The sequence below is a fragment of the Herpailurus yagouaroundi genome, unplaced genomic scaffold, assembly GCF_014898765.1.
Source record: "Herpailurus yagouaroundi ecotype Mexico unplaced genomic scaffold, PumYag 159, whole genome shotgun sequence".
Taxonomy (NCBI): domain Eukaryota; kingdom Metazoa; phylum Chordata; class Mammalia; order Carnivora; family Felidae; genus Herpailurus; species Herpailurus yagouaroundi.
The window spans coordinates 21707631-21727247 of NW_024412400.1; positions in this window are offsets into that span (position 1 = coordinate 21707631).

The following is a 19617-nucleotide window of genomic DNA, read 5'->3' on the forward strand; positions in this document are numbered from 1 at the left end:
ACGACTATTTACAGTGGTTCCTTTTACCCAGTATGTAATGTCTGGCTATCAAGAAAAAATTACAAGACATATCAAAACGACAAAAAAACACACGTGGAAGAGACAGTGCAAGCATCAGAACCAGATATGCTGGGGATGCTGGAATTACCATCCCAGGAATTTCCGACAACTATGATTAATATGCTAAGGGCTGTAATGGGTAAAGTAGATAACAAGCAACAACAAATGGGTAATGTGAGCATAGAGATGGAGATCCTAAGGGAAAAAACAAACCTAGAGATTAAAAAAAAACACGTACCAGGAGAGCCTGGGTGGCTCCAATTCTTGATTTCAGCTCAGGTCATATCTCGGGGTTGGTGAGTTCAAGCCCTACAAGGGGCTCTGTGCTGACAGTATGAAGCCTGCTTGGTATTTCTCTCTCTCTCTCTCTCTCTCTCTCTCCCTCCCTCCCTCCCTCCCTCTCTCCCTCCCTCTCTCTTCCCCTCCCCTGTTCTCTCTCTCTCTCAAAATAAATAAATGAACTTTAAAAAAAAATTTTAACAGAAGTGAAGAATACCTTTGATGGGCTGATTAGTAGATTAGACACAGCTGAAAACAGTCCCTTAGCTAGAGGATAGATCAACAGAATCCTCAAACACCAAAAGCAAACAAAGACTGAAAAATACAGAACAAAATATACAAGGACTGTGGAACAATTACAAAATATACAACATATAAATAATGGGAATGCCATAAAGAGAAGAGAGACAGAAACAGAAGATATATTTGAAACAATAGTGACTGAACTTCCCCAACATTAATTTTAGAAGCCACACCAAATATCCAAGAAACTCAGAAGACACTAAGCAGGATAAATACAAAAATAAAATAAAATAAAATAAAACAAAATAAAATAAAATAAAACAAACAAAAAATAACTACACCTGTGTATATCATCTTCAAACTACAGAAAATTAGAAATAAAGAAAAAAAATCCTGAAAAAAATCCAGACAAAAAAAAAATATCGCACATATAGAGGAACAAAGATAAGAACCACATCCAACTTCTCAAACAGTGCAAGCAAGAAGAGAGTAGAGGGAAATATAAAGTGTTGACAGAAAAAAAATACCAACTTAGCATTCTGTACCCTGTGAAATTATCCTCCTAAAGTGAGGGAAAAATAAAGACTTTCTCAAAACAAAAATCTGTCACCAATACACCTGCCTTACAAGAAATGTTAAAAGACATTCTCTAGAAAGAAGAAAATACTAAAGGCCAGAAACTCAGATCTACATAAAGAAAGGAAAAAAATTGAAGAAAGAGTAAGTGACCATAAAATAAAACTTTTATTTTTCTTATTCTTAATTGATCTGATAAGTTTGTCTAAAAGAATAATAGCAAGAACTTAATGTTGTATGCTTATGGATATATTTTATGTATAGTTATGTATGCTTATGTCTGCTTATACATTAGTGAAATGAATGACAGCAATGACACAATAGACAAGAGGAAGGAATTGGGATTATTTTGTTATTAATGGAAGGGACACAGACCTGCCATTGAGGGGTTGATGATGGAAACTCCAGAGAAGCCTCTCGAATCTCCGGTGCCTCTGATGTCTGGGCTTTGGGACTCAAGTTTAACTGCCCAGCTGGTGCTGGTGTCCTGTCGGTGGCATAGTGTTATTTGAATATGGACATGGATTTGTTGTAGATATAAAAAAAGTAAAAACAAAAACAAAAAAAGTACAACTGATATGCCAAGAGAGGAAATACAAAGCTAGTAAATGTATGAAAGGATTTCAACTTAACCAGTTGGCAAAGAAATACAAATAACAAAAGTAACATATCCTTTAAAAAATAATAATATTCAATATTGGTGGCATTATAGTAAAATTATTAGAACCTTTTAAATGTTCATATAATTTGGGGCGCCTGGGTGGCGCAGTCGGTTAAGCGTCCGACTTCAGCCAGGTCACGATCTCGCGGTCCGTGAGTTCGAGCCCCGCATCAGGCTCTGGGCTGATGGCTCGGAGCCTGGAGCCTGTTTCTGATTCTGTGTCTCCCTCTCTCTCTGCCCCTCCCCCGTTCATACTCTGTCTCTCTCTGTCCCAAAAATAAATAAACGTTGAAAAAAAAAATTAAAAAAAAAATGTTCATATAATTTGACTCAATATAATTCTACTTCTAGGAATTTATCAAGGAACTACAGAAATTCAATTAAAGATTAATGTGCAACAATGTTCATCATTGCATTATTTACAACAGGAAGACAACTGGAATTGATTTAAACATACAATAAGGAAATACTTAAAAGAATTGTGATACTTCATAATATTAGCTATTCGTTAATAATAATAATCACACCTAACTTTTAAAACACGGAATAGCATCAAACCCTACTGTTGCTTTATCAACTAAGTTTACAAAACACACACACACACAACATGGAATAGCATACTTTAGAACAAATGATATTTTTATAATATTAATGTGAAAGAATGGGATACAATTCTGTATACAAAATGTGCACCTAATATACAGTATAAGAAGCTATCTCTGGATTATAAACTGTGTTTTTTCTTTATATTTTTCTCCATTTCTAAAGGTCTTTGTTTATGTAAATACACTATTTTTACAATGGAAAAAAATAGGTTAACGTCTTAAAAAATCAAGCTACTTTTCCTCTCACTACAAAGAAGAGCTGATTTCCTAAACACATGTTCATTGTGGTTTCTGTAGAAACAAGAGTAAATAGACATTAGGTAAGCCATCTGAAAACCTATGCTGATGTCATTAAATTTGGGAAATCTGAAACTTAAAATAATTTCTGCCCTCCATCACTTCTATTCTATAACAGGCTTGCCAATTAATTCAAGATCATTTGGCATAAATCTCAATGATTAAATAGAAAAGTATTGTCTCTAATTTTGAAACTGAAATTTCAGGCTATTGCAGCCCCAAACTCCAGCTGGTCCAAAGGCTCACTATATTCAAATGAATAAATCACTATAAAAGCCAACCTAGTACATATACATGAAAAGGGGAAACATTTTTCCTATTGTTTCTTTTTTTTATAACTAGATGGATAACACTTTGGTTTAGGGGCAGGGGGGATCACCAGTAGGATAGCCTTAGCCTTGTGAATACTAACTTTAGATCAGGCTAATCCCAAAGTTGTGTCTGGAACTATACCGTCCAAATGGTTGTGGTAAATTCATACTCTTCTGAATGAGTGGAATATAGGATCCTGAGTTTCTAGACCAGTGCTCTCCAAAGGACTTTGATTTGGTACCTTTATCAAAGTTTTGAATTGAACATGCCCTTCCCATATTTTATATACATGCTGCTGTTACTACTTAACACCCCAAGGTACAATATGGGGAAAAGCTTATTATTATTTTTTTAATGTTTATTTATTTTTGAGACAGCGAGACACAGAGCACGAACAGGGGAGGGTCAGAGAGAGGGAGACACAAAATCTGAAGCAGGCTCCAGGCTCCCAGCCATCAGCACAGAGCCCAACACGGGGCTCGAACTCACGGACCGTGAGATCATGACCTGAGCCGAGGTCGGACGCTCAACCGACTGAGCCACCCAGGTGTCCCTGGAAAAAGTTTATTATTATTAATGATGGGTGTGTATCTGTAATTCAAACAGCCTTTCTGATTGGTTGAGTTTTGGTAACATGTTATCAGATTATTGTTTTTACCATCTATGTGACTGCTGAAGACTTCATTCAGCTCAGAGAAGTAGCATCTGTGCTTCTTTGGGATTTCCATATCCGCTTGCACGATTAGAACACTCTTCACCCCATATTTTGTCTAGAGGACAAAATGGCTTTTAAGCCATTTGTCCATCACTGAGGTTAGTTCAAGTTGAAACTAGAGAATATCAGATATTATTCCATGTAACTAGTCACAAGGAAACAGCACAGGGCACAAAACACTGAAAATTAACTGAATGAGAACACTCTTGGCAATGCCCCTGTAGTTTTCTACTCTGAATTATTCACTGAATAATGTGTAGTAGTTCAGACCCTTTTAGCTGCTGTTATAGAGAAACCTCAAAGCTTACGCAGCTTAACAGAAAAGCCCAAAATGGTTGTTCAGCATCAGCTTTCCTCCAAGAAGTGATTTAGGGACCAGGTCCTTTCCATTTTATGCCTTTGTGATCTCCAGCATGTGCCTCTCGAGGTCTCTGTGTTCATCCCCACCAAGTCATGAAGACCATGCATAGGACCGTTATGAGACAGGTCAAGAATGATGTGCATCACTCACTTCCATATTCTGCTGACCAGAACTCAGTCAAATAGCCACACCCAACTACGAGAATCTCTGCAATATATATACTCAGCTTTGTGCCAGGAGGAAGAAAGAAATTTGGAGAAGAGAAAGCCTGTATACAACCATTCCCATAATAGGCACCAATGTCAATCTGCATATTAAATATCAGCTGTGTTTAATCTGTTTCTCTTAAAATAATCATACCCATAAAGGTTTTGCTTGGGTTTTTAATGTTTTCAATACATTAGTAAATAGAAAGATGTTGATACCAAATGAACGGATGTCTACCTTCTCTTCTGATGACATTACTAAGTATAAACACAATAATGAGTTCTAAAAACTAAGGAATACTATAATTCATCTCTAATCAGAAAATCTATATGAGGATCAAGCTAGCATAAAGCAGTGATTCTCAATCTAGAGTTCATGGACTGCCAAAGACCTATGAGTTATTGTGTATCAGAGACCATACCTTGGATATTATAGGCAAAATTGTGTGCATATGGTTTGTGTGTGAGTGCATGTGTGTTCATGTTAGCAGAGAGGATCAATATACATCATCAGAATGTGGGAAAGGGGTGTGATAAAAAAATACTATATTTAAAACAGCAATTAAGTGATAAACCTTTCTCAAACTGGTTAACAAACATAAATCCATAAATCTATTCTCTAGACCCTATCAGAAGTCATTATCCATATATGCTTTAATAATATGTTGGTACAATACTCTTATTACCAAAGAAAAACCCAATTATTTCATGTGTGATAAGATACAGATCACTGTGAGAGAAAGCATGGCCATATGGTTAGATTCTATTCTTCTCACATGGACAAAATTGAGGAATTAAAGGATTTATTGGTGGTATTCACATAGGCATATGGCAGTTGGAAAGGTCAAAAGCCTAGGAAGATTGGCAAGTTATACTTTTATTTAACTTTCAAATTATCCCTTCCACTGGGGAGAACTTGGACCTATAAGTTAATAATCTTTCCCATAGAATGAATTATTGTACAATACTCATACAGTCTTGTAAATTACAGTGCTAGTCCATTTTTCCTAATATGAATGTTATATCACAGTTTAAAACATACTACAGTATGGGGGTGCCTGGGTAGCTCAGTCGGTTAAGTGTCTGACTTCGGCCCAGGTCATGATCTCATGGCTCATGAGTTTGAGCCCAATATCAGGCTCCGTGTTGACAGCTCAGAGCCTGGAGCCTGCTTCATATCCTGTTTGTCTGTCTGTCGGTCTGTCTCTCTCTCTCTCTCTCTCCCTCTCCCACTCATACTCTATCTTTCTGTCTCTCAAAAATAAATAAATATTTAAAAAAAATACAAACATACTACAATATCCAGCTAAACTTTGTTATAGTATTTGCAGCCTGGATCCTTAGTTATTAGAGGGTTGATAATGTATTAATTCTGCAAGATTTAAAGTTCTGTAATATGACTCCCCAGCCCTTTGGCCAGACTTTACAAAAATAGGCAATAACATACAGGCCTTTTAAAATTCCCTGGTTCTCTTCCACCCTCCCCTTACTAATCTTAAAACAGCAGTGCTTTCCCAAGACTTACTCAACAATCAGTGGCAAAACTAATATCTATCTTCCTGAAATAAGTCTTTTCCTCTCTGAGTAGTGGCATTTTAAATAAATTGCTTGAAGGCTATGTTTGTGGATAAGATAGAAAGAAAGAGATGATTCAGAAGTAATTGAAAGGTAGGGTTTCCTGACACTGTAAATTCCATGCTCTGAGACTAAGCCCCTTTGGTCTTGGGAAAGGAAGATCTTCACTCTCCTTGGAAGGTGTTGCATGCCTCAAAAGTTCAACTCAAAGATAGGCGAGGTCAGAGTTTGCTGTAAGACTAGCAGAAGGAGAGCTAGCAGGATCAGAGTGGACTATATCTACACCCCAGGGACCACAGGGCAGTTTCTGCCCCTTTGAAGGTCTCCACTGTCTGCCCTGCAAAGGACAAAACATAGTCCACTTAGAGCAGAAAAATTCTTACACATATTCTGAGAAAGAAATATCATTCAGAAGAAACCTTCATTTTGTTTGCAATAGACAAGGGGACTACCATGAAGGAGGTAAAAATAAGGCAAGGACTAGTTTTCAAGGACTATTAACCTTTCCCATCATTCTTTGTGGGATTAATGCTACAATAAATTTCCATTTCAGAAAAAAATATATGTATATATATATAATTTGACCATCCCCAAAATATAGTAGACATGAAAACAGCCTGAAATTAAATATTCCTGGACTGGAATAATGCACGAGATAGAAATTTAGATTGACTTTTTTGTTTATGCGTATTTGTATTTTACATTTATATGATTCTATTCTTTTGTAACAATAACGGATAGGAAACCTGATTAAATCATGCTCACATGGATTATCTAACATTAAATTATTTGTGTTTATTTAGTGAATATACTTTGAGTAGCTGCTCTGTTCCAGCATCAGCTGGAAGGGCTTCTTCCTTCATCACCACGATCTACGATAGGAGGAAATGGGGATGTTGGATTGTATGGGCATTTAAGTGTGATCTGCATCAGTACAGCTTTGTTTCCAACAACTAAAGATGCTGGCTGATTTCTCAACTTGGAAGACCACAACAAAATGGCAAAGACATTCTGCCATGCACCTAAATAAAGGAAACCACCAGTGCCCTGTTTTGTGTCATCCAGAGATGTTTCATTTCAACTATCCATGCACTCACTTCATTTCTTAAGATTGCCCGTACTATTTCTGCTTCTGGAATCCAATATTGCCTCCTTTGTGTAAATATGTATCTTGAGACATGTATCTTGCTCTGACACCCACCTTGGCTCAATCCTTCATACACAGCCCAAATCACACTTGTTTAAACCATTCCAGCTCAGCCCACATGTTCTGTCTCCTGGATATTCTGCCCACCAATGCTGAGTTACTTCACCCCTAACACACTTAGCCTCATAGGCCAGAGAACACCAGCCAAGAAGAACTTCAGATGAGAAGAGAGAAAACCAAAGGTGTTCTCCCAGAGAGGTAGAGGGATGGCCCTCTACTCTAAACAATTTTAAAGGTGTTCAAAGGCCCTAAATTCTAAGAAAAATGCCAAGAACCCAAAAGTGGCACTTTTTAAAAGTGCAAATTAACTATATCATACTCCCACAGTTTCTTTTCTTTCCAATTTATTCTAGGTATGAGGTACTAGCTTGCTTGACTCTGTTGATAATACCCAGTCAATGACAAGTTTTAAGAATCACTTTCCAGATAAAAGGCATTAATTTCCTTTACAAATAACTTGGGTCACCCAATTCTTTGTGAAATAACATTCTGTAAGAAGATTCTGCTCTGGGATGCCTGGGTGGCTCTGTTGGTTAAGCCTCTGACTCTTGGTTTTGGCTCTTGGTTTCTCATGGTTCATGAGTTCAAGTTCTGCATCAGCCTCTGCACTGACAGCATGGAGCCTGCTTGGGATTCTCTCTTTCCCTCTCTCTCTGCCCCCTCCCTGCTCACTCGTTCGCTCACTCTTTCACTCACTCACTCACTCAATCAATAACTTTCCAATACAAGTGATTTCTGATAAAGGAGATTAGAAGTATCCAAGTCTGGGGCACCTGGGTGGCTCAGTCAGTTGAGTGTCTGACTCTTGGTTTCTGCTCAGGTCATGATTCCAGAGTCATGAGATGGGTCCCCACGTCAGGCTCTGAGTGTGGAGCCTGCTGAAGATTCTCTCTCTCCCTCTGCCTCTTTCCCCCACTCATGCTTGCGCGCTCTCTCTCTCTCTCTCTCTCTCTCTCTCTCTCTCTCTCTCTCTCTTAAAAAATAAAAAGAAAAGAAAGAAGTATCCAAGTCTGGAGAGGTTAAATAATATGAGAGAAAACATATAATCTATCTATGGCATACAGTTAACATGATATAAAGGTTGGCTGAATTAAAAATCTAAATCACAACTGAAATATATGCATTGAAAAGTTAGCCAAATTCTGAAATAACCTCAAAAATAGTTTTCTTGTTTATTGACTTTTTGCTGTCTTTTCCTCCCAATTTTTTAGATTTCTTCAGTATCCTCATTATTATACATATCCATTTTTATGGTTATTCAGCAACTGTAAACTTTCAAACAAACTGAGATTCTTCAATATTGCTGTATTAAGGGAAATTATAATAGCCTATTGACCAGTTCAGTCAATGATCCATTCATTATTCTATCTTGAAGGCTAAGTTGGTAAAATAATGGATGTGATTATCACAAAAGTCAATATAAGTATAAGTGTGAGGATGGAACCGATGATGAGCCCAAGCAGTTATCTTATATTTTTATACCATTTCACAAATATGTGCAACTGAATTTGAACATTCTTTTCACTCGTCCACTTATCCATGTAACTGACATGCTCTTCCAAATTCCTAGTGTAAACATTCAAAGAGACACTAAAGTTTTTAATGCAATTTTTTATACCCTGGATATATTAGGGATATATATTTTAATAAATATAGATGGAAAGTAGATTTGGAGATGGCTTGGATTGCCTAATTAGCATCACTCTGCAATTTCATATCCTATTATGTGATTAATTTGCTTGCCAGTCTGAGAATTTTAGAAGTATATGCTATAATGAAAGAATGAAGAAGTACATATCATCAGAAAAATTACAGTAAATTTGGATGCATCAAGAACCAACCCGAACTTAGTGGCATAAAGCAGCAATCAGTTTATTATGCTCATGAATTCTGCGGGACAAGAATTTAGGTTAGGGCACAGCAGGGATGACTTTTCTCTGTTCCACATCATCTGATGCCTCCACTGGGAAGAGTTCACTGGCTGTGGATGACTAGAATGACTGGGAGCTAAAATAATAGGTAGGCTTCTTTACTCACACATCTGATGCCTGAGCGGGGAGGTACTAAAGGCAGGATTCGGCCAACAACGGTGTTAGACTGACTGTAGGCTTTCCATGTAGCTTGGGGTTCTTTAGCAATATGAGGGCCTTGGGTACTTGCGTTTCTTACATAGTGGCTCAAAGTTCCCAGAGCTAGTGTTCCAACAAACAAGGGAAAGGTGCAAGGCTTGTTATAATCTAGCCTTACAAACAACATGACTTTACTTCCAGATTACTCTGTTAGTTAAGGCAGTTCAGGCCTGTCCAGCCACTACCTCTCAATGAAAGGCATGTGAAAGAATTTGCAGCTAAGTTTTAAAATTACCAAACAAGGGGTGCCTGAGTGGATCAGTCGGTTGAGCATCTGACTCAATTTCAGTTCAGGTCATGACCTCAGTTTGTGAGCTCAAACGCCACATCAGGCTCTGCGCTAACAGCACAGAACCTGCTTGGGATTCTCTCTCTCCTCCTCTCCCTGCCCCTCCCCAGCGTGTTCTCACTCCTGTGTATGTGCACACTCTCATTCTCTCTCCAACTCTCAAAATAAATCCATAAACTTTTAAAAACTAAAAAAAAATTTTTAAAGGCTGAAAGATAGTTTTGCTTTGCAAAACACTCTGATAACAATGAATTTTCCTTACTTGTTCATTCTGGGAAAAAAGCCCATCTTTCTTATAGAACTGCCAGGAATTTGTTTGTGCACTAATGCTTCTGTGGACCTGCTTGTTGTTCCATCTCTCTATTTGTCCTGCTCCTTCTTTCACACACGTGAAGGCATATCTGACTGATGCCGGGATTTAGGAAAAATGTTTTAGTTGTGAAACGGCAGCCACTGATATTTGCCATTGTTTGCTGTGAAGCGGTTCTCACTGGCGATTTCGCTGTATCTTTTTCCCCCGTGACCAAAATCATCTCCATTGCTAAGGCTATTTCACATAACCAAGGAAAGCCTAATGTGTTTTTCAAAAAACAGCATTCGGGTTATTATAAGCCACCAATGACTCTTTCTCACACCATCTCACTGAAAAGCTTGCAAGCTCAAAATCTGCCGACAGTGGGGCTAAGGCCAGCGTCTGTAACTTTCTTTTCCTAAATACAAAGATACGAAGGGTGACCACATTGTACAAAGACTGATTCTTGCAGACTCCACATTGGTGTATCATTGTGTCATCTTCTACATATTTTGTAAAGAAAACGCAAAACAATATTCTACTGGAGCTACCTGTAGGTGTAGTATTTTAAGATACTAAAGTCAGAAATCTAAAAATTAATCATTTCATTGTTAAAATGTTCACAGACTTATAGATTCATTGAGACAGAAGGCCTTGAAGGCCCTTCTTCCTTTTGTAGAGGAGGAAATTGCGGCCCAGAGAGTCATTCGCTCCAAGTCAAGAATTCCTAGGTGCCGGTCCTACAGGCTGTCTTCTACACAGAGCTTCTTCCCTTGAATCAGTTTTCTGGTAATGACAATAAGGAGCCATTATTTCTTCCTAGATTAAAAAAAAATACTGTTTCACAAGAGATAGATGATAGATGAGTAGATAAAGAAGGGAGAAAGAGAAAAGGATGGAAGGAGGAAGAAAGACAAGAAGATACCCGGAGAGAAATAAATTAAGACAATAAAGAAGGAATAGAAGGTAGGAGGGAAGGAAGGGAGGGATGGATGGAAGGAGGAAGGGATAATCTAGTGAAGACAATCTAGCTAGAAGGCATGATGAGGGGACTTGTCTTTTTTTTTTTTTTTCAATGTTTATTTATTTTTGGGACAGAGAGAGACAGAGCATGAATGGGGGAGGGGCAGAGAGAGAGGGAGACACAGAATCGGAAACAGGCTCCAGGCTCTGAGCCATCAGCCCAGAGCCTGATGCGGGGCTCGAACCCACGGACCGCGAGATCGTGAGGGGACTTGTCTTAAGGATAGAATTGTATAGAAATCTTTTAAAGATTTTTACCTTGATTTCTTTACTTTTGAGGTTTGGTTTTGTGAAGTGAATGGAGTACCTTAGCCCTCTTAGGCTATACTCTGTCTTCTGAGCATCTTATGCTTCCTGTAAATTCACATAGATACTCAAATTCAGGGAAACCTACATTTTAAAACAATAAAAACAATAAGGTCATGATACATGCATTTGGTCGGAGGGCGGCTAACAGGAGCCTACAAACTCATTCATTTATGCAACAAATCATATCACATGCTTACTATGTGCCAATGACGGTTTAAAGAGCTAAGAACACAGAAATATGTTAAAACAACAAGATTCATACCTTCGTGGAGTTTATTTTAGTAGGGGATACAAATAGTAAATATGTGAAACATAAATAAACAAGATAATTTCAGATAGAAATAAATTCAAAGGGATACATGCACCCCAATGTTTATAGCAGCATTATCAACAAAAGCCAAATTATGGAAACAGCCCAAGTGCACAATGACCGATGAATGGATAAAGCTGTGGTATGTGGTACCGTGTGTGTGTGTGTGTGTGTATGTGTGTGTATATATATATATATATATATATGTATATATATACACGTATATATACGTGTATGTGTGTATATATGTATATGTATATGTATATATATACGTGTGTGTATATATATACGTATGTGTGTATATACATACATATATATGTATATATACAATGGAATATTACTTAGCCATAAAAAGAATGAAATCTTGCCATTTGCAATGACATGGATAGAGCTAGGGTGTATTACGCTAAGCTAAATAAGTCAGCCAGAGAAAAACAAATACCATATGATTTCATTCATATGTGGAATTTTTTTTAAATTTTTTTTTCAACGTTTATTTATTTTTGGGACAGAGAGAGACAGAGCATGAACGGGGGAGGGGCAGAGAGAGAGGGAGACACAGAATCGGAAACAGGCTCCAGGCTCGGAGCCATCAGCCCAGAGCCCGATGCGGGGCTCGAACTCACGGACCGCGAGATCGTGACCTGGCTGAAGTCGGACGCTTAACCAACTGCGCCACCCAGGTGCCCCCATATGTGGAATTTAAGAAACAAACAAGCAAATCAAAGAAAAATGAGTAAAGGGAAAAAAAGAGAGAGAGAGAGAGGCAAACCAAGAAATAGTCTCTTAAGTGTGAAGAACAAACTGATAATTACCAAAAGGGAGGAGGGTGGGCAGATGGGTTAAATAGATTATAGGAATTAAGGAGTGTGCATGTTGTGATGAGCACTGGGTGTTTTATGGAAGTGATGAATCACTATATTGTACACCTAAAACTAAAATTACACTGGATGTTAACTAACCAGAATTTGAATAAGAATGTAAAAAAAAAGAAATAAGAGCCTTAGTAACAATAATATAAGAATACTAGACGTATAGGGAAGAGAGTTTTGTTTTTGTTTTTGTTTAGATAGAGTAGCCACAAGAAACTCCTCTGTACAAGGAAAGTTTGAGTTGAGGCTGAACTCACTTATAAAAAATAGCCAACTATAAGAACGGTCAAGGTTTTTCCCAGCTTTATTGAGATACAATTCACAAATAACATTGTATAAGTTTAAGGGGTACAAAGTGATGATATGACGTATCATTGTGAAATTGTGAAATTACTACCAAAATAAGGTTTGTTAACAATCAAGTTAAAGGGCATTCCAAGAGAAAAGGCCTTGTACTTGAGAAGACATATACTTGAATGGATCTTTCTGTGTATTTCATGACCTAACCTGCTGAATTTGCTAGAAGAGTTTAAGTCCCCCTCTCAGACTTCCAGAGGAGGGAACTGTACTAGTCCTATTGACAAGTATGTATATATTATAGAATTATATTTGCTATAAGGAAATTTATGCATTATCTAAGCACAGGTTCTCTCAGACATAGAACTATCCTTGTTTGCAAAAATGCTATGAGAGTACAGTCAGGATCAAGTAAATCTTTGGGGATAATCAAAAGATGAGCACTAAATTATACTGTATAAGTAGAAAAATTTGGTTTGCTCCTGAGATATAGTGAGGAGATTGGAACCAGAGCGCCCAATAATCTGCAATAGATTTGTAGCCTGAGCAAGAAATAACTTGATTGTTTCGGGCCAAAGAGATTTGGGGCTTGCTTGTTACCAAAGCATAATCTAGCCTATCATAATTGGTATAAAGAATTAAGTAGAAGAAAAAGGAGAAAAAAGAACCCAAGACGGGAAGAAGCAGAGACCAAGTGGGGTGAAAAACTACTCTCTGATGTGTTGGCTTCTGGGCATTTTCAGAATGGTTTAGCATTCTGTTTGAAGTTACTTATGTTGCTGCAACATACAATCGCCTTCCTTCTCCCCCAATTCTTCCCACCAAACCTTCTGTGAAGCCTATTATGCAAACAAGATTCGCTATGTGTTGCTTCTTTTGGAAATCAAATGGTCTCCAGATCACATTCGGGAGTGATACAACGTGGAACAGTGTGGAAAAGAGAAACCCACAGAAAGATGACTAGGAGAACCCAGGCTTCCTGAAAAATTGCTGCAGTTGGGGTTTCCACTAGACATGAAATTTGGGTCTGAGTCAAACTTTGCCACTTTGCAAAGGGACACCAGCTGATTTGCAAGTGACATGTTGATGCGCGCACAATATTCGTAGGGTGGTGGTAGTGAAGTGAATGTAGTCGGGGAAGGTGCTCTGCCCTCTCTGATGTACCCATCTTTTGATTGATAATAATGCCTGAATGAATGGGGTGCATGTGGGTTCCAACTGCACCTTCTGCTACTGCAAAAGCTGGCTCTTACCTCTTTCATCACATTTGACATGTATAAGTACGTAGTTTTATGTCTCTCTCCCCCACTAGACCATTTGTTCATTGAAGCTGAGACCCCCCCAGTATGTTCGTTTGTGTGTCTCCCATACCTGGCACGGTATCTGACACGTAGCAAAAAATCAAAAACGTTGATTCAGTTAAATGGATACACATAGGCTTATTTAAATAGGACAACTGACTCTCAAGAACCACCAAAAGTAAATAATATTTCTTTTAGGAGAAGTGAATTGGTTTTGTTTCCTAATTATACCCAGGTATTTATTTGCTGGGTTATTCCTGACCCACTCCCCAGTGGTAGGTTGGAGTCATAGGACTAGTTCTGCTCAATAAGATGTGAGCAGAAGAAATTCAAGGCCAGAGCACTTAATTTCTGTGTGAGATACCTCAGGACTTTATTTCCTTCTGCCAGAGCAAGCAACAGTACCCCAGAAAGAGGTTGCTCCATCAACCTGGATCTGGGCTTAAAGCTGGTATAAGCAGAAGCCTTTGCTAATCTGCAAGAGACATGAGACATAAGCGGGAATAAAGCTTTGTTGTTTTAAGCCACTGGGCTTTGGAGGGTGTTTGTTACCGCAATATAACCTAACCTCTCCTACCAGATGGGAAAATGGACAAAACTGAGATCTTATTTATTCTCTCTACCCTGACCACCAAATCATTTTTAACACAGTAACAACTAGTGCAACAAGGGATAAACACAAATGATTTAAAAAGGAAGAACAGAAAATGAAAACCCAGTACCTTGGAAGCAGAACGGGGTAGCCCTTCCTTGGAGGCCAGAAAGACAGAGGTGATGGGCTGAACCCGCGCAGGTATATGGGCCATCTGCTCATGTGCTTGCTCATGTGAGCTGCAGTTAAGAAGAATGTGTGGCCTGCACAGGCCATAGGATAAAATCATGTGTAAATGGGACATTCATTTTTGGCAGAAAGGAGGTAACAATAGCAGCTAAAACTATAAGCATAAAAGCAATGCACCTTAAAAAGAAAGGCAATGAGGCAGAAAAAAAAAGATTTAATAATAGTCTGAAAGCATTTTTCCCCTCAATACCGTGACTATCTGGTAATCCAACAGGACTGCAAGATAAAACTCTCTGCAGATTCCAGAAGGACTATTTTTTTGGTGTTTGTGGTCATTTATTTCCCCTGTAACACTTACACAAAATTGTGAGTGCATGTGGAATATTTGAATTTAACTGCCATTTTTAGGGCCTGAATTACTAAGTTTTAATTAAAGGGCATGTCAAGGTCTGATGTCTTCAAATTTGTATCTGCAAAAGTTCCACTGTTCGACACAGTGATAGTCTTAAAACCATCTTTATGATGAGGCAAATCATTAAGTTCTTACACTGTCTTCTGGGGCTGTATATTTATTTTTAGGAATGCTTAATTTTTTTCCCGATTGTTCAAAATTATAGGAAATACAGAAAAAACATAAAGGAAAAAAATACCCAATCTCATATTCAGAATAAATTGAGATGGTCACTTTGCTGAAAATCCAAGCAGACTTTTTTTCAGGCATGCATATGCATTTTAATATGATTTTAGTATTTAGGACACCTGCATTTTTCTTCACACCACATTTAATCACGAGCACTATTCTAGAAGATTGAAAATCTCTTTAAAAATGGATGCAATTATATAATTATTCTATTATTTTGTAGGTTGAAAGCTCTCTTTTTTGTGGTTATAAATAACACTAGGATGAGCGGGAATACTTTCCACATTTCTGATTATTTCCTAGAAGAAAAACTAATGAAGCAAAGGATCGATGCTTTAGGATTCTTAAAATAACGAACCAATTAGTTGCTATGAAGTCTATCCTAATTTATACTACTACATGTTTACGAGAGTACCATTTCCTTATTCTTTGCCAGCCTGGAGAATTATACCTTTTATCATGCTTAGTTAGCAATTTGTTTGACAAAAAAATGACATTGCAGTGTTGTACTAATTTGCTTTAATTTTTTGACTAATAATAAACGTAAGCATTTCCTCATATTTAAGAGTCATTTGCATCTATATTTGTTTGAATTCTTATGCCCATTTAACTTTTCTATTTAAATTATTAAAGTCTTTATGTAGTCACATTAATTATACAGTAATATTAGTATATTAATATAATCATGGTTCTATTGATTTTTAAGTTTCCTTTATATAGTTAGGCTATTAACCTTTGAATATAAAATATTGCCAAGATTAGCTTCAGATTCAAGATTTTGGGGGTCCATAAAATGAGATAATGAATGTGAAAGTTGCTTCTAAGCATCAAATGCTACAGAAACGTTTGCTTTATTAATTTTTTAGTTTTTCAAATGTTGGATTTGTGCAATTTTCCTGTTTCTCTTTTGATATAACTGAACAACTCTACCTAACTAACAAGTCTACCTCAGGCAATCACCTGAGTATTCTGCATACACAAATGTATACACAATTCCATTTACAGGTAAACTTCAGATCCCTTAGCATTAGTACCGTAAGGCAGAGGTTACAGGCACAGACTGGAGAGCCAGACTCCACAGAGTCAATTCTAGCTTCGTGCCCTATTGGCTGTGTGAACCTGAGCAATTATTTAACCTCTGGGCCTTATTTACCTCATCTGCAAAATCCCCAGAATAATTTGTAAAACAAGAAAGTAACGAGCCTCACGGTATTGCTACGAGAATTAAACAAGACAACGAGATAGCTAGTTAAACTAGATAGTTACTTTAATTAATTCTGAAAACTGAGGCCAGGCATTTAGTAAACCCATCTAAGTGCTAGCTCTTAACATGATATTCTACATGCTCATTGACTAGAGACAATCTCACTCTGATTTAGTTTACTTTTCAGGCATTTCAAGCGAAATTACATCTTTGCCTCTAATAACAACACTTAACACGATCTGGAGCACTTTGCAAAATGTATTGATATTCATTATTCATCCAACAGTTACTTATTAAATACCTAGGCTGCCAGGCAATATCCTAGGCACCTGAGCTGTGAACAAGACCAGCAACGTCCCCAGATAGTTTTCATTCCAGAGATGAAGGATAAAAAGAAGAAAAACTACAAATACATAAACAAGCTAATTTCAGAGGGGGATAAATGATATGAAGCAAATAGGCAGGAGAATGCACTAGAAAATTGGATTGTTGGGTTAATTCTCTCATGTGGTCAGGGCAGGCCAGGGAGAAGAAGAGGTAATGTGCTAAAAGCCTAATGACAACAATCCTTTGACATGGGCATCACTTTTACTCTCATTTTATAAACAGAATGATTAAATTACCGACACCAAATCATTGTTGCTTCAACAAAACACATGCTTTTTCTCTGATTGCAAATGTAATGCTTGTTCATGATGGAACACACAGCTAAGGACAAAGAGAAAAATCATCTGTGATCCTGTGTGTGTGTATAAATTCTGTCCTCTTTCTCTTCATATATCCATATAATATGCTTAACGAACAGAATTGCCCTGTGTGCAATATTTGTAACTTGTTTTTTCCGTTGAGCAAAATCTTTCCGTGTCATTAGTGAGTCTTCTGAAACATCATCTTTATTAGCTGCATACTTTCAGATTTTATTGAACCATAATGGTTTCTTTAATTAGTTTCTCACCAATGGATATTTATGTCATCCCAATTTTTCATTATTATAAACAATGCTGTGATAAACCACTGCATAATAATAATAATAACATAATAGCTAATATTTATTCAAGTGCTTATACATGCATTGTGCTAAGAAATTTATACCTCTTAACTAATTTAATATTTATAACAGTTCCACAAAACAGATACAGTGACAGTCCTCCCTTTAGAAACTGAGGAAACTGTCAAAAATAGGTTAAATAATTTGTTCAAGGTCACATATCCAGTAAACTGCAGAGTTAGGATTTGAACCTGGACATTCTGGTTCGAGCACGAGGAGACACTTCATCACTGCATTCTATTTCTGCCCCTGGCAGTGTTTCCACAGATTTACATTTAAGTCTTAACCTTCATCAGCATTACTTATTTTTTGTAATGGAATGGCTAAATTTTTGTAATGGAATGGCTCAGAACCCAACTCCAGATCTAATGCTTCTGTACAAGAACCACAGCTCCTGCAACCCAAACCTAATACTCCAAGGCACCCTCATGGAAGATCTGAAATTCTGTTTCAGATTACACCTGACTGCAGTCTACAAGGAAAAACAGAACAAGTGATAAGTCAAGTAAAAGGGGTTTCCAGCCCCTCCTTCTCCTTCAGAGCCTTTGCCAAGAAAAGCTTAGCAAAAACAAAGAGACTCCTGAAGTTCAACTCGCATTCACTCATCCAGTCCACAATCCCCTAAAGAGTATTCTCTGCCTACATTCCCATAATCTAAACACAGAGGGAAATGGAAGTCAGAGGGAAAAGGTGTGCAGCTTTGAGCTCAGGAGGTAGGAGCTGTCCAAAATGCTCAGAGTGCTTCTCTCAAGCTGGCTGTACCTCCTTCGTAACCTCCTGTACCTCCTTTCCTCTCTGTGTGGCCCCTGAGGCCATGGGACAGATAAGGTAACACATAATTGGGCCACAGTCAGGGAACTAAAGGAGTCCCATGAATAGGTACTGCTAATTGAGACATGCAAGGTAGACCCTCCTGGGTGCTTTGGGCTTGCACTAACCTGAAATCATGACTCACTGGACACCATTTTATCTCATTTTTCAAAAAGTGTTTTCTTCTTGAGAGGCTGTTCGGTCAGAGAGATGAAACAATTCATCTCTGTTACTTTTCCCAGGCTTCAAAGATAACCTAGAATCATAGGTTTCTATTTTACCAAAGGAGGCTCTTGAGTATAGTAAACTTTTTGTTATCTCATCTGGCCAAATGATAGAGGTTTTATTGGGGAGTGGAGAGATCAATTGAGTTATTATATCTACCCTGTATAGTAGATTGCCACTCTTCAAAGAAATAGAATATGGAAAAATAAATCTAAAAATAGATTAAAGGAAAGGTAATCACTCTTCGTTAATTCAGAGGCCATTTCTGAATCTTAAAGAGCTTCAAGGTCATCTTCAGAATCTTGAATTCTTGCATAAGAAACTTCCAACTGACAACCTTGGGTTCCAACAACCTGCTTGTAAAATTTCTGATTGCAAACCAGAGGTACATTTGTAATAGTGCTTAGGTCCCAAGGGCAGCCCACACAAAAAAATTTAACCCATAATGTCATTGAAAAAAACTACTAATCATACTAAAGATCCCCACTATCATTTTCACATCACTATAATGCTTCTGTCAAGAAAGTGTGTTTTAAATCCATAAAATGAGACACCAGGAATATGTCTCCTGCATTCTTGTGACAGATCCAGGATCCTGAACTTAACTCCAGGCCTGTGGCGAGCCAGGCTGCAGGAAGAGAGAGAATCTCATGAAATTGAAACCCATAGGGCAAGACAGAAAAGAGAAAACAGGAGCAGGGCTTGCTTTGAATGGGCTCAAGGAATCCCAACTGCCACTGAAATGTAAGCTCCATCATGGCAGGTGGCTTCATCTGTTTTGCTCACTACTGTAGTTACAGAACCTAGAATAGTGCCTGGGATAAAGTAGGTGTTCAAAAAATAGTCTTGAATGAATAAAAGCAGTAGCGATAGAGGTAGAGAGATACTGGGGAAGAAAAACTAGATGTAGGAAATTTGATTTGAAAATCAGTTTGTACCATAATGGAGGATAAATGCTAGTTAACAAATGATCTTGTTGATAAATTGTCA